At 41.6% G+C, this 16,947-nt stretch overlaps 1 protein-coding gene and 1 pseudogene across 2 annotated transcripts in view; one reads left to right on the forward strand and one right to left on the reverse strand.

The window, feature by feature from the left end:
* LOC127612110 (ribosomal RNA processing protein 1 homolog A-like) overlaps window positions 1-16,947 on the reverse strand; it is a 162,840-nt pseudogene that overhangs the window by 34,565 nt on the left and 111,328 nt on the right.
* LOC127612095 (ribosomal RNA processing protein 1 homolog A-like) overlaps window positions 1-16,947 on the forward strand; it is a 34,000-nt gene that overhangs the window by 7,792 nt on the left and 9,261 nt on the right. The gene's annotated exons all lie outside the window — the stretch shown is intronic.

Raw genomic sequence — 16,947 nt, forward strand, 5'->3', positions numbered from 1 at the left:
GTATTTTACACATAGACAAAACGCACTGTATTATTGGGCGCAGTTTTAAAGTGGTAAAACATACACCAGCTTAAATATACGGCATGCATGCGCGCACGCTAAAAACACGTTAGCTTGAAGCATACGGTAGCATTCCAAGACATACAGATACAAGCTAAAAACACGTTTTTAAAAAGGCAACGGAAGCAAAACTGAGTTCTGTAGTATTTTATTTAGCCATTTTACAATGTACTCACGTTTTTCGATCAATCATCACCCAGAAATCCATTAAAGTCCTCATCCTCTGTATCAGAATTGAACAATTGTGCAAGTACCGGTAATTCATCAAAAACGCTGCGTTCCCTCTCATTGTCAGAGTCACTCTCATTGCCATGTGGCTCCACAGAAATGATGCCGGCTTTGCCAAAAACTCGAACAACAGTGCAAGCAGACACGTTTGTCCAAGCAGCCACAATCCAGTCACAAATTGTGGCGTAACTCGCCCAGCGCTGCCTCTCACTCTTTGTAAAGTTGTGTTTGCCATCGATCATCCATTGTTCCCATGTTGTTCGCAACTTTACTTTGTACGCCCGGTCGCAACTTTACTTTTAACGCCCGCTTGATGCCGATGTCATGGAGCCCCAGATCGAGGGAGATTATGAGTGGTCTTGTATGTCTTCCATTTTCAAATAATTGCTCCCACGGTTGATTTAGTTACACCAAGCGTTTAGCTATTGCAGATTCAGTCTTCCCAGCCTGGTGCAGGTCTACAATTTTGTCTCTGGTGTCCTTCGACAGCTCTTTGGTCTTGGCCATAGTGGAGTTTGGAGTGTGACTGACTGAGGTTGTAGACAGGTGTCTTTTATACCAATAATGAGTTAAAACGGGCACCATTAATACAGGTCATACTGTGGAGAATACAGTGGAGCCTCGTTTGCGCTCATTAGAAGTTAGACCTCTTTGATAGCCAAAAATCTTGCTTCTTTGTAGCTGACCAAATACTTATTTTCCACCATAATTTGCAATTAATTGTTTAAAAATCAAACAATGTAATTTTCCGAGTTTTTCCCCCCACATTCTGTCTCTTATGGTTGAGCTTTACCCATGTTGACAATTACAAATACTCTCTAATTTTTTCAAGGAGAACTTGCACAATTGGTGGTTGACTAAATACTTATTTGCCCCACTGTAAAAAAGTGGGGCAAATAAGCACAGCATGTGTTACCGTCATTGTAAAGCTTATATAAGGTTTTTAATTTTTTGCGGCTCCAGGCAAATTCGTTTTTTGGTCCAATGTGACACTTTCAACATTTTGGGTTGCCGACCCATGTTAAACTAACGAGCCCAGTGGAGTATTCAAAAATGCGGCATAGTGCCGGGTCCTCAAAATAGACCTAAACATATTGACATTGAACATTGTCTTACCAGCTGTTTTATTATTCTTCAGATGGAATGTCACCTTCTTGCTGTCTGATGTGGGAGTTTGATCAATCTGTGGAGGGAAAAACAGAATCAACAGAAAGAATGTAATGTAATTTTTTATACACATCTAAATACCTTCTTGCCAAAGATTTGAGTTGTGCATTTTTCCTTGGTCCTGAAGAAGAGCGGTGTTGGAACTTTGACGTTTCGCTGAAATGTGACCAAGTCATTTGACAATGTCTTTGGCTTGGCTTTTGGGGTAGCTGAACCATTAAATGCCTGGAGAGGAGAAGCATTGTGAAATAGCCACGGGAAAGTGATTTAAAACAGAGTTCACAGATGAATCTGAAAACGCATGCCCTCATTTCATACTCACTTTTGACTTCTTGACACCCAGTGCTATTTCTGCAGTGTCATTGGGTGGTGTGGCAGGCTCAAACTCATCCGCTTCAAACTCAAACACCACAGGGATCTTTCTTTTCTTCTTATTTGGCTTCCCCGAGGAATCGGATGCCTCATCGCCCACCTCGGGCTTCCTTTCCGAGCTGCTCACCTCTTTCACCTTTGCACATTTTCGTTTGTTTTTCTTCTTCGATGGAGTTCCCATTTGATTGTCACATGCAAATTCATTTTCAACGTTCGTACTTGGATTTGCAATCAGTACGTTCTCAGATTTATTATTTTTCCTCTTGCACTCATCCGAGGTGGTGGTATCAGTTAAACCCTGAGGTTGGAGAGCCGTGCCAATAGGAGCAGAATTATCACAAGGTACCGACAGAGAATCTAACGGGATTTTCGGTGAACAAGCTGCAAATGCTTTGACCTTTTCAGCCTTCAGACCTTTCTTTTTTGTCTTGGTGGTATTTGAGGCCCGGAGCTCGGTTTCATTCGATATGATCTCACAGGGAACTGGAATCGCCATGCTGCCAGCTTGTGACTCAAGCTTAACACTGTTCTTTAAGGGGCTCTCATGCTCGCCGATCACTGCAGTTGTGCCGGCCTCCTGCATCGTCTCGTGATTCTCTAATTTTTCTTCACACTCCGATGTTGGCCTCTTTTTTTTCTTTTTTGACTTTTTGTTGCTTGTGCAAGAATTGAGGTTGCTGCCTTTATCTGAGGCAGAAACAGACGATTCTTTTTTGGCCATATCTTCAGACTTGCTTTGATTGGGTGCCTCAGTGTCCTCCCCATTCAATATTCTGGCATTTAAATTAGCACCTAAACAGCCATCATGAGACGCCTTCTTTTTTTTCCTTGGCTTGGTGATATCTTTGTCAGTAAGATCTGTTGGCTTCATATCATCGTTGTCGGAGTCATCATCTTGCTTGAGTTGCATTTTTTTCTTCCCTGAAGGAGAAACAACACAAAGAGTGACTTTAAATAAATGATGACAACTCTAAGACAGTAAGTAGTGTAGTATTAGTGGTATTTTGTGCTCGGTGCTCACAATTTATACTACATTCCATCTCATAATCGACAGAACTCCATTTTTCATTGTCGGGAAAGTTAGCATTTCTATGCTCTGCGAAACGCTTGCTCGCTTTTGAGAGTAGATGTTCCCTGCTTCAGTGAAGATCCAGTCCGAAGGGGCGCAGGTTGAAGGTTTGCACAGAATAAATTTTGCTACCCTTAATAGCGTGAGGAAATGTTTCTCATTTTCATGCCACCATTTGAAAGTATCATCCTTTTGAGAGACTGGAGCCTCTGCAAAGTACATCTGGATTTCTTTGAACACTATAGGGGTGTTCACACGGCACACATTTGCATCGGTGCTGCACAGATGTATTTTGTTGCGATACATCTTACACTGGTGTAAATTTTGTGGAGTGTTCACACGTATAAAGCTGCTTACTAAAGATAAGCGTGTTAACCCCGGTGCAACCCCACTTGCGTTCACATGGCAGTTTCTGCGGTCGTGCAATACGTAATAATACGGAAATAAAACCTGTGCATGCGTAAGGTGTTCTTCCTTTTCCCCACCTTGTTTGTGACATATCGAAAAACCATGGTTTATGCTTCTCCAGACAAATCAACGCTGTGGTCTATCAGACACCGTAAAAGGATGAGAGAGAGAAAGGAAAGAAGTGCAAAATACCCAGGATGCAATTGAGAAACGCTGACGTCGGGTAGCATTTACTCAGGAGTAAATAAATTATAAATTTGTTCCGGTTTAAGCTGTTTTCAGGGGCTACACCGGTATAACTTTGTACGTGTGAACGCTCTATGGGGGCAGCCCCGGTGCTACACCGGAGTAAATGTTGCCGTGTGAACACCCCTGATGATGAGGTGATAAAAGAAATCAGTGTCACCACATTTCCTATTCAGTTATAACATCGCTGTCACAATGTTGGAATCGCACACAGTGCGATACGTGCTGAAAATGCTGAAAACGCTCTTGACGTCCATGTTGAAATGTTCCCAAACTTTCAATGTTTGATGACGGATAGCCATGATAGCATTAGCATACTACAGTTGTTCATTCCATCTGGTAGGAGTAAGCATAGCTATTCCAGTGACATCACGGCTGGCCCGCTTAAACGCAACTGCCATGTGCGTCGACGACTTAAATTACTTGTCGATGCTTTTGGTCGTCGATGTCATCATAATGAATCAACTAATCTAGGCATAACATGCATGCATGCACGCACGCGCGCACCCACACACCCACAATTAAGGGACGTTTAAATGCTTATTACTTACTACATGAGGAAACATTGAGCCATCTTATTGCTCTATATTGCCCCTGACACATACTGTGCGGATTACCGTATTTTCACGACTATAAGGCGTCATTAAAAGTCTTAAATTTTCTCCAAAATGGACAGGACGCCTTATGATGCGGAGCGTCTTGTGTATGCGCCGAGTTCCAAAACCTGACTGACAGCCGACACGCTGTTTATATAGAGAAAAGGCGGAAGTGACTGTGGACAGGCATGCGGCAGTTATAGACGTTCTATAACTCGGTGGTGGCCTCGGCCATCCATTATGGCATTGTCTGCTGGTCAGGCAGCATCTCAGCCCGGGACAGAAAGAGACTGGAGCGACTGGTCAGGAAGGCCAGTTCTGTCCTGGGTTGCTCCCTTGACACTCTGGAGGAGGTGGGCAACAGAAGGATGCTAACTAAGCTAAAAGCTATGATGGCCAGTCCCTCCCACCCCCTCCAGCCTGCCCTGACAGCACTTGGTAGCTCCTTCAGCCAGAGACTGTTACACCCGCGCTGCAAGAAGGAGAGATACCGACGCTCGTTCCTACGGACTGCTGTCAGGCTGATGAATAATAAATAACAATCATAATAATAATAATAATTAAATGATGTGAAGGAAAATTGTAAATAGTACTGCGATTTATCCATTTTGTGTTCATATTGCATTTAATTGAAAGATGTTTGTTGTTGGTTTTTTTTCTCTTTCTTCTTTCTACATACATTCTTGCTGCTGGAGGCTGTAAATTTCCCCGGTGTGGGACGAATAAAAGATATCTTATCTTAAAGTCGACCAATCAGTGACGGGTGGGCGTGTATATATACATATATGGAGAGAGAGAAAAGGCAGACGTGAGTGAGGACAGGCATGCGGCGAAGAAGTCCGCCAATGAGTGAAGGGTGGGCGTGTAAGTGGGCGGTTTTGGTTTCTAAGAACCCCTGAAAATAAATTCTACAAAGAGACACGCCTCCAAAGCTCAGTTCAAACTTCAAGCCATTGGTTATGCTTTTGGCATGCGTGCCCATCTCACAGCAGCGGTGAAAAACCAAGTCAAGCAAATGAACTCTGAGCGTGCCGTTATTCCCGGAGGCTTGACTAAAGAACTCCAACCGCTGGACATCGGCATCAAGCGGGCGTTAAAAGTAAAGTTGCGAACGGCATGGGAACAATGGATGATCGGTGGCAAACACAACTTTACAAAGAGTGAGAGGCAGCGCTTGGCGAGTTACGCCACAATACGCAACAACGAGAGGGAACGCGGCGTTTTTGATGGATTACAGTACTTGCACAATTGTTCAATTCTTTCTACACACACGCGCTGCCACCATGTTTCGCTCTGTTCTTTACTTTCAAATGTGGGAAAGCTTCACACGAGAGAAATGTTGACTTTGCTGTTGGTACTCCTTCTTTCCGCTCGGCAACGCGTAGCAACTCACACTAGCATGTGATGCATTCAATGACAACTGAGATGTGCAGTCCTCTGCTTCTGATACAGAGGATGAGGACTTTGATGGATTTCTGGGTGATGATTGATCGAAAAACGTGAGAACATTGTACGATGGCTAAATAAAATTCACCCGAACTCAGTTCTGCTTTTGTTGTCTTTTTAAAAACGTGTTTTTAGCTTATCTGTATGTCTTGGCATGCTACCGTATGCTTCAAGCTAACGTGTTAGAGTGCGCGCATGCATGCATGCCGTATGTTTAAGCTGGCGTATGTTTTACCACTGTAAAACTGCGGCCATTAGTACGGTGCGTCCTGTGTATGTGTAAAATGCAGAAATGTCACCCATTAATGAGACTGCGGTCATTAGTACGGTGCGTTGAATAGTCGTGAAAATACGGTACTTTAAAAGTTAAGATTTCCAATAAAACTGTGACTATGATCATGTTAAAGCATTCATTTATTACAACTTGCATGTGAGAATAATGGACTCATAGCTTGCATCTTGGAGTCACTATTGTTTGAGACACTCAAATTATTTCAAGCGCTCTATGGTCAAAGTCCACCTGTGCTGCAATAGCACGCGGTAGTGTCCACCGTTTGAAAAAATTTAGTTTTTATAACTTTATTAGTTCTGTCTTTTGAGGTGCTACCATCTTGAATATACTTCTTCCCTTCTCCTGCTTTGTGAATGAAAATCACCTTGTCTTTTTAATGTGTCCAGCCTGTAGTCGGTAGATGACATTGAGTTCTGTGTACGTTTTGCGGACAACTGTAACCTTTAAATCATTTTAAAGTCTAATTAAAAGTTTTTTTAAAAACTGCACAATTATCGCAATGAGTTACGTGCTCGGCCAATGATCGTTCATTAAAGTGCGCGACAATCACAACACAGATCCACTCGCTCATCAATGCTGAGACGAATCGCATAACTGAAGGTACATAACTAGAGGCACATTTCCGAAAAATATTTTATGCTAAGTTGAAAGTTCATAAAAGGGGTGTTTCTTAATGATGTTCCACTCTTTGTTTTACAATATACAAAGAAAGCAACTACTCTGACAGATTTTCTTTTATTGGCGCTGGGTCTGGAAAGAATCCAACAGTATAAATAAACCAAAGAAAGCATCATCAAATGTTCAGCTCAAAATACTTGTGACTTGTGATCTTTATTTTGCCAAGTACTCTGCTTTTTAGTGAAGAACTGAAAAATGGAAGATTTGGTGATTTGGGATTTTTAATAAATTGTGTTAAACCGGGAGTCGGCAAACGCGGCTCTTTAGTGCTGTCCTCGTGGCTCCTGGAGCTTTTTCAAAAATGTTTGAAAATGGAAAAAAGATGGGCTAAGGAAATGTTTTGTTTTAGTATGGTTTCTATAGGAGGACAAACATGACAAACATTCTTAACGCTTACAATGCTGTAAAGATGTGTATAATAAATATTCAATTTCAACATTTCTGTCAACGAGGATTTCTGTCATAGCCTGCGACACACGTTTCTATTAGCAGGGCAGGATGCCAGGCAGGTGGCTGTTGTTAAAAAAATGAAATAAACGAAATGAAAAAATTAAACAGCATTTCATGTACAATTCACCAAGGGTACTGGCAAATAATGGGAATGTGGAGAAGCATTTTAAAAGGGTACACGTCAGCTACGATCGTTAACATGCTGCAAAAGTGCGTCCCCTTGCCTCGATCATTTGAAGGACCGTTATTGCTATTGCTCACTATGGCACGCGCGTGTAAGTGGGTGCATATTGCGCATGTGCGGTAACGTGTCGATCGCGGGAGGTTGGTTGATTGAAGAATAGATCTTCCGTCAAAAAAGTCTGGGCACCCTTTCTCTACAGGATGCGTTGCAGGGAAAATATTTCATCATTCAGGCTCATTGTGTGTTTGTAGCCAAGTTACTCATTTTGATAGTAGGCTAATATAGATACAGTGGGATAAATAAGTATTTAGTCAACCACCAATTGTGCAAGTTCTCCTACTTGAAAAGATTAGAGAGGCCTGTATTTGTCAACTTGTGTAAAGCTCAACCATGAGAGACAGAATGTGGGGAAAAAACCCCAGAAAAGTACATTGATTTTTAAAGAATTTATTTGCAAATCATGGTGGAAATTCTTACTGGTATTTGGTCAATACCAAAAGTTAATCTCAATACTTTGTTATGTACCCTTTGTTGGCAATAATGGAGGCCAAACGTTTTCTGTAACTCTTCACAAGCTTTTCACACACTGTTGTTGGTATTTGAGCATCTTGAGCAGTGATGTTTTGGGGCTATCGTTGGGCAACACGGACTTTCAACTCCCTCCACAGATTTTCTATGGGGTTGAGGTCTGGAGCCTAGCTAGGCCACTCCAGGACCTTGAAATGCTAATTACGAAGGCCACTCCTTTGTTGCCCTGGCTGTGTGTTTGGGATCATTATCATGCTGAAAGACCCAGCCACGTCTCATCTTCAATGCCCTTGCTGATGGAAGGAGATTTTCACTCAAAATCTCTCGATTCATGGCCCCATTCATTCTTTCCTTTACACAGATCAGTCGTCCTGGTCCCTTTGCAGAAAACCAGCCCCAAAGCATGATGTTTCCACCCCCGTGCTTCACAGCGAGTATGGTGTTCTTCGGATGCAATTCATTATTCTTTCTCCTCCAAACACGAGAACCTGTGTTCTACCAAAAAGTTCTATTTTGGTTTCATCTGACCATAACACATTCTCCCAGTCCTCTTCTGGAGCATCCAAATGCTCTCTAGCGAACCGCAGACGGGCCTGGACGTGTACTGGCTTCAGCAGGGGGACACGTCTGGCAATGCAGGAATTGAGTCCCTGGCGGCGCATTGTGTTACTGAGTGTAGCCTTTGTTACTGTACAGCTCTCTGTAGGTCATTCACTAGGTCCCTCCGTGTGGTTCTGGCTTTTTGCTCATCGTTCTTGTTATCATTTTGACACCACGGGGAGTTGTTTTGCAACAATGCACATTGCCACACTCTATACAAGTGTTGGTACTGACTTGAGGCGTCCCTTTAGCCTTCCACTTACACGCCCACCCTTCACCATTGGCGGACTAGCTTGCCTGTCCTCTCTCTCCCTCTCTCTCTCTCTCTCCCTCTCCATATATGTATATATATACACGCCCACCCTTCTCTGATTGGCCGACTTCTTTCCCGCATGCCTGGCCACAGTCACTTCCGCCTTTTCTCTATATAAACAGCGTGTCGGCTGTCAGATTTTGGAACTCAGCGCATATAAAGGACGCTCCGCACCGATAGGCGTCCTGTCCATTTTGGAGAAAATGTAAGACTTAATGGCGCCTTATAGTCGTGAAAATACGGTATGTTTCTTGTAATAGAAAGTGAGTCCGTTGAATTAACAGAATCCACGCACGTCATGGCGGATGGTCAGGATGAGACCACCTATGCCTTTGTATGAGTCGAGAAAAAAGGTGTTTCTTGTTGTCATGTTGCAGAGTTCAAGAAGAATGATCGCAGCCTGTTACTAAGTCCAGAGGGGTCGTCTAAGGTGCCCTTTGACCCACAACAAAAACCCAAATCTGGGGTTTTAAAGTCTTCTCCCATGGCACTCTCCACCAACATCAAGACTCCCAATGCCAACAGAAAGAGGGCTTTCAGTACTCCAAAAAGCACGCCGAAAAGACGACCTGTTGCATCTGACTTTTTTTGAAACCCTAAACTTAGAATACTGTAGATACAAATGTAAACTTATTTTGTTTTTGTTTCTTCAACATCAAATTGTAACTGCAGTTTTCTCACATATCCCCTGTTCTAATTATGGTCATAGCATTTTGTGACTTTAAAAAGAAGTTTTGAATGAAAACTTGGCGATCCTGAAATGGACCATGTTGATTTGACATGGCGAAGTTGGTCTCAAGTCAATTCAGGCTTAAGGTTATAGGTTTTTACTTTTTCTTTTACAAACAGTGGCGGACCCTCAGGGCCAGCAAGGCCTTCTCTGCTGGCCTAAACATTCATACAATACAGGAATGGCAATTTTCCTCGGATCATTTCTGTGAATCGTCCAAATCCGTTGAGAAAATTTTAGGGGGGTGGTCAGGTACCTTATCGTCGAGTTTTCACGAGCTCTCCCGATCAGTCTTTCCATCTTCTGATTGTAAGCAGCCCTAAGATTGGATGTGTATGATGTCTTACTTGATGATTGGTCGCCCGTCCAGCCCACGCCTCTTTCCGCTTTTTCATCACTAGTCATTGCCATCCCTGACAATAACAAATGTAATTCATGTTTTATTTTCATAAATATATAAACAAAATTGTTCCCTGTATTCTTTACGTCATTATTTCACTTAATCGAGTGGCTTTCAATAATGTTATTTTAAATAACAGTGAAAGGCACTCGATAAATTATTTATTATGGTAGAGATTTTAACCAATCATATTTCAGCTAGCGTGTGTTGCCAGGTAAATTAAACTTGCTCGGGGCCTACAGATTAAACAGAGCAGGCCACTGTGTGCTGTAAATGAACGGGCATAGTCAGGTTGCAATAGCCAATCAGATCACGACTCTGCGCACCGGGGCCAGCTAGAAGGGTTTACGTCGAGACTGGATGTGCGTGTTCCGTGATTGAATTAGCGCCTGCTAGAGGGAGCAATCACTGCATTTTAACCCAAAATGTCCGAAGAAGAAGACGTTGATCTGGTTGCAGAACTACTTTCCGCACAATTTTCAAGACGGACCTTCCACGAAAAGCTGGATATTGTGCGAAGAGGTCACCCAACTCCTGCGCTTGCTAGCCTGTCCCAGCAATGAAAAGGGTTTGTCCGTCATTTTCAGACGAGCAATTATGAACGGTACCCGTTCGGTACGGTCAGTGAGAAATGCTGCAAATTGTACTGCTGGGAATGCCGATTGCTTGCAATGGACCGATTTGGTGTTTGGAGCCACACTGGATTTACCCATGTAAGATGTTTTACCAAGGCAGCACGGAAACATCAGAGCACGGCTGGGCACTTAAAAACGATGGTGTGTTTAAAAACGTTTGGGGACACTCGCGTAGATGTGCCGCTCAGTGAACAGGCACTACATTGGTGAGTAAATGTATTTTATTTGACATTTCTTCTTGTCGTTTTATTTCGTTAGTATTAAATTAATGGTAACGAAATAAAATGACAAAGCTACAAAAATGTATCAAATAAATCTGCTCACCTGCAATTTATAATGGCGCATTGTGGTCAGCTTCGTGCACTAAAGTTCGTTCGATCTCAGCTGCTCAACATCGTCAGTTATTTGCGGTTGTGTGGCATATTCTCAAAATGCAAATGATCTGTTTACTTTATTTTCAAAGAATAGTTTGTTTTGTTATTGTTTGGTTAATGTCTTATATGAAACTGCGATAATGCGCAATTTATTGGACAGACTTGTTTAAGATCACAACGTAATTTGGGTGGCATTTTATTTTGTATTTTTAAATCATCTTTATATTTTTGACAATATCTATAAATGTAGTTTCCTGCTCATAATTGTGAATGCATACTTGTTTTACCGGTTTTTAAATGCTCCTGAAGGTTGAAATGCACGGCCCGCCACTGTTTACAAATGAATGCAAACGAAACAAAATATTTTTGTCGGTTTTAAATTTCAAGTTTCTTCATGGAGTTATGGCAGCAGTCATTTAATTTAATCAGGGTTATATTTACTGTTGTCACTGTGTTCAAATCCAATTTAGCAGTTGATAAAGTAAATTGTTAAGTTTAAATGCTCTTTTTGGTGCAAACTTTCTTAAAGCTATTAATAAATCCCAGCCATTTTCACTGGAGCAACGCCCTCAATCCCAGCATTTTACTGGATTTTGACTGATCATTCAAGGCCCACAGAATATTTGGTTATAATGCTATATAAACATGGAGTCTACCAAAATAAAGTTAGGACTCTCTTCTTTCAGCAGAAAAAAACATTGTTTCTATTCTTCATTCTTCAGCAATCGGGATTACAAAATGGCTAAGTTTTATGAAAATGGCGATTCCTGGGCAAAAAACGGAGAAAGCTTTTTGTAAAAGCATACATTTCAAGCACGTGAGGCACCACTGCCACCTACTGGGCACTTTTTTACATGATTTACAATGCAAACGGCGTATTTTCATTGTTTGCATCAGACCCTCCTCTGCAGCAAAAAAAAAAAAAAGATTTAGAGTACAAGTACGTCCTTGGTAGGCGGGGCCTAATTTTAAAAAGACTACAAGTATGTCTTGTGGAATGAAAGAGTTAATCATTGTTTCTATCACAGGGGTGCCCATTAGGTAGATCCTGATCTACCGGTAGATCTAAGACAGGTCCCAAGTAGATCCGAGGAGTGTCGAGAAGAAAAAAAACAACCATTTGTGTGTCTCCGTACATGTTAGTAATATATTTTTTGTGTTAATATACACTGCACCCTAATCATCTTATCAGTCTCATTTTCACATTTTTAAAAAAATAAAATAAAGCAGGTAAATCTTAAATTTCGTGTGATTACCTCACCGGTAGTTGTTAGCGCTCAGCAGTTTGCAATTGCAGCTTGTGATCAGAGCTGTTGCGCTCTATCTTTGCGTCTTGTACAATTCACCGAGGGCACAAGCAAAGAATAGGAATCTAGGAGGGCCCAGGGAAGCACTTTAAAACGGTACGTGTGAGCTACGATGGTTAACAGGCTGTTTCTCATCGTGCGTGCGTGTGTGTGTGTGTGCGTGTGTGTGTGTGTGTGTGTGTGTGTGTGTGTGTGTGTGTGTGTGCGTGCGCGCGCGTGCGTGTGCGTGCGTGCGACGGTAAGGGTAGATCCCGGGAGGTTAGTTGATCGAAAACTAGATCTTCGATCCAAAATGTTTGGGCACCCCTGTTCTATCACGTCTTCATGGATTTCAAATACATTGTGGTGATATGAATACAAATGTGTGGCTCATTTTTAAAATAAAGTATTGGGTGCATACCCGACGTCGGTGTTTCTCAATGATTTTCTGTTACGTCCCACCATACCCCTAGTAAGAAGAAAACGATTTGCGCCCACCCGCCACTATAAATATTATTTGTCGATAAAATTGTTATACCTCCATTGTATCCTTATTTAGATAAAAAACAAAACAAAACAATGACACTACCTGCACACACATGCCACGAACAAATGTTAAACTTGTAACGTCGCTACTTGTAATTTGACAAAACTGCTGGCAGGTACTGTAGCTGGATTGGTTTCTAGTGTTTGACCGAGCCTGCCCTTTGTTACCAATTCTGAAAAGGCATAGTATGATGGCATGACGCATCTGTCATATACTGCATTGATTTGTAATGCAGATAACAGGAAAATGAGGACGCTGCAGTACACTGTCGTTTTGTTTCTTCTGTTGCTCCCTGGCTCCGCGCACTCATTGTACATCAAGCAAACGGGTACACCTGAGCTAAAATGTTGAGCGACATAGCAAAATCATTTTTTGACCGAACTGACCTCATACCTTCAAAGAGAAGAATGTATGGCCTGTCAAAGTAACGCGTTGAAATTTGTCACGTGTCACAAAACTCGCATGTCGGAATTGCTTTGTGAATCCCGATTGACCTGTAACGCCTACAAGTGAGCAGCAGGCCCAAGATGTCGTGGGCAGAGGGGACGTTGTCATTTGTGATTGGCTCAATTCTTATGACATCATGGTAGGTACATGTATTGCTAGATATTTGTGTCTTTACTTTTTGCTTTCTTTAACTGTACACACGAGATTAGAACATTCTCTATAGGCATAGACTGCAGTGACGGTGTATTCCCACAAGAGGACGCTATGGGCACACATTTGCTGTCGGATCAACACGTTTCGATTCACCCAGTTAAGTTCTACCGTCCCTGTCCTCGTTGGAGTTGAGGGTGAGCTGATTCCATAAATTGAAGCCTTGCCTCGTTGCGAACTGGTCGCAAGTGAAGAGCAGGGGGACATGAAGATTTCCATGTACTGCACTTTAAACCCTCCTGTTGTCCTCATTTCCTGTACACACCCTGCGTCCTCTGGGTCAAAATGACCCATCTTCACTCAAACCCCCAAATAAGCAGCTAAATTGAATTTGAATGAATCGACATGCATGGAAATGAGGTAACGAGTCACCCCCCCCCCCCACCCCTCTGTACACTGCATAAAAGTTGGACTATGTTTTATTTCTAAGGCAAAACTAATACTGTAGTCCAAACACAAATGTAAAACTAGTCAAAATATAAGGACACTCACAAAACCAATATCTATCGAGACAAAAGCGACTATGAGGAAGCACATGGGGGTCTATAAATAAATTTGGGCATGAATAGCGAACAAGGGAAATAATCCAACAAAGCATAGAAGTCAGGGTCATTAAAACACAGGAACTTGATTGGGAGACGAGAAACGGGTGCACCGCTGAAGGATCACCACGCCCAACACTCCAGCTGGTGCTGAACACCAAAGGAAAACTAAGCAGAGCTGAACATAACGTCACGTCCATGGGATAATTCCTTGCCACAATTACCGGCATGTTCAAAAAGCAGAAATACAAACACTGAATAACTGGTGTAAAGTGGCTATTTGCAAGTTATTTATTCGGCCAGACTGTTGTGAAACGAATGGGATGAGTTGCAAGACTCCATGAAATAAACAATGACCCAGCAGAAAATGCATTTGGGAAATGGGTCTGTTGAATTGTGAGCCTGTAACAGCGATTTAAAAATGAATGCTGATTCAGAATTTTCCAATTTTACTGAGAATGAATCATAGCATACTGTCAGGTGTCTATAAAATTGTTACAAATTGGAATGTTAGAATGGCAAATCATGTGACTTGTAGACTTGTATACCTTATGTATGTGGAGGCTGCACAGCAAGACGTGGAGCAAGCTCCTTGAAAGGGACAACGGCGTTTGTACCTGTATGTCGTTCCTTCGCTGTTCACAGAGGCAAGCAATCCGTCAGGTCCGTCAGCCCTGACAAACACCCGTTTTGCTGACAAATGAAACTTTAAATAATGATGGACTAAGCACTGACGGAAGTGGGTTTTCGTCCATTGATGTTAGCATCACTAACTTGGGCAAGGAACAACGGATCTCTCAGTCTGTCACTGACGGATGCCCGTTTCGCTGATGTAAACGCGTGTCTCCTTTCTTGCAGTAGTTCAGGACTAGGCAAACTACGACCCGAGGGCCGGATCCGCTCCGTTGGTATTTTTAATCCGGCCCGCCGGAGGTTGGCACAGTACACAATTAAGGTTCGATGTAAATGGTTGGATTAATTTCATTTGGACTTGTAATGACAGGCATTTCAACGCCAGGTGGAGCAGTTACTTGAAGTTGGAGAGCACAGGGAAGGAGGCGGAGACAATACGGAAGGCTGCAGTAGTAGTGCTAACGCAAGTAACTCCGCTCGATACGACGGAATAAGTGTGTCCGCGCCGCTATTTTCAATCATTGGATCCAAAACGATGACATGTAAGTGACTCTTTATTGCAGTGAGTTTTACTGGAATTGCGAACATTTTTACGTCCTGTAGATCATGGCATCCAAACGAAGAGGAACAGTAATGGCCGCGGAAGAGCGGGTTACAAAGTATGAAACATTCAAGAGACACTTGGAGTCTGAAAGACTCAAATCTACGAGACTTTGAATAACGAGGAAGCGATTCTTGCTCGGTTGGATTCCGGGTGTTTCCATGCCCAGAGTGAATTGCATGTGGCTCGACGGACAGTCGAGTAAATGAACGTTTCCTGGAATGGTTTGACTGTTATCGTGCTAAATAGATAAGTCTCGAGAGCAATCGAGTTCCACAGCGCAATGGGCATCGAAGACTTCGAATTTGTTTTTGAACTCAGCAAGCGATTTACTCATTTTTAGGTCCGTTTCGAGATTATTCCACAGATTAACACCTTTGCTAGATACACTTCTTTGCTTGATGTTTGTTCTTGTTTTGAGTTTTTTGAATAAGTTGGTACCTCTTAATTCATAGTTGCTTTCTCGAATTTCAAAAAACTTCTGAATGTTTTAGCAGAGCAGGTTATTGTGTGCTTTGTACATTAATTGGGCGATTTTAAAGTCAACCAGGTCATAAAATTTCATCGTATTTAATTTAATAAATAGTGGATTTGTGGGTTCCGTATAATTTGATCTATTAATAATTCGAATTGCTTTTTTTTGTAGTTTGAGAATAGGGAGTGTGTTTGTTTTGCAGGCATTTCCCCATATTTCCACACAGTAGGTCATGTATGGTAATAATAATGAAGTGTATAATGTGTACAAGGATCTCTTATTTAGCACTTCCTTGGTTTTGTAGAGGATCCCTACGGTCTTGGCTATTTTTCTTTTTACGTTATCGATATGTGGTTTTCCAACATAGTTTTGAGTCTATTACTAATCCGAGAAACTTGGTTTCATACGCTCTTTCTATTTCAATTGAGTTTATCATAATTTTAGCTTGGTGTTTGATTGGTCTTGTGCCAAAAACGATTGACTTCGATTTTTTTCAGGTTGAGTGACAATTTATTTCTGTCGAACCAGTTTTTTAATTTGTTTAATTCGTTTTCTACGGTTGTCAGGGGCTGTTTCAGATTTATTCCAGAACAGTAGAAAGTTGTATCATCAGCCAATAGGACACATTTAAATAGTTTTGAGACCTTGCAGATATCATTTATATATAAGATGAATAGTTTTGGACCAAGCACTGACCCCTGAGGTACTCCGTGAGTGATTTTCAGTTGATTCGTTTTTTATTGTTGAGTTGCACGTACTGATATCTGTTTTCTAAATAACTTATCCATTTATAAGCTACACCTCTAATGCCATATCTTTCTAGTTTTTTTCAATAATATACTGTGATCTATTGTGTCAAAAGCTTTTTTTAGAACTAGGAAAACCCCAACAGCTTCCACAAACTCCATAACTGCCATTGAGGTGGTCCGTTTTTCCCTGAAGCCATATTGATTCTCACTTAACAGCGCATGCTTTTGTATAAAACTATCAAGTCTGCGAGAAAATAGTTTTTCTAATATTTTTGAAAATTGTGGTAGTAGTGATATTGGTCTATAATTTGTAAACAGATGTTTTTCTCCACTTTTATAGATTGGAATAACTTTAGCAATTTTCATTTTTGATGGAAAGATACCAGCTTTGAATGACAGGTTGCATATGTGTGTGAAAGGTCGCACTACATATTCTATAATCTGCTTGATTATTGTCATATCAATATTAAAGCAATCAGTTGACTTTTTATTTTTAAAAGTTTTTATAATATTTGATACTTCTTGTTTTACTGCAGTAAGGAACATCGTGGAGGAGTTTTTTTCTACGTATCTATCCACTTCAAACAGGTCTGTTGGATCAGGAATTTGTTTTGCTAGGTTACTGCCGATGTTGACAAAATACTCATTAAATTCAGTTGCTATTTCTGCAGTTTTTTCCAA

This window comes from Hippocampus zosterae, chromosome 12 (assembly GCF_025434085.1).
Source record: "Hippocampus zosterae strain Florida chromosome 12, ASM2543408v3, whole genome shotgun sequence".
NCBI lineage: Eukaryota > Metazoa > Chordata > Actinopteri > Syngnathiformes > Syngnathidae > Hippocampus > Hippocampus zosterae.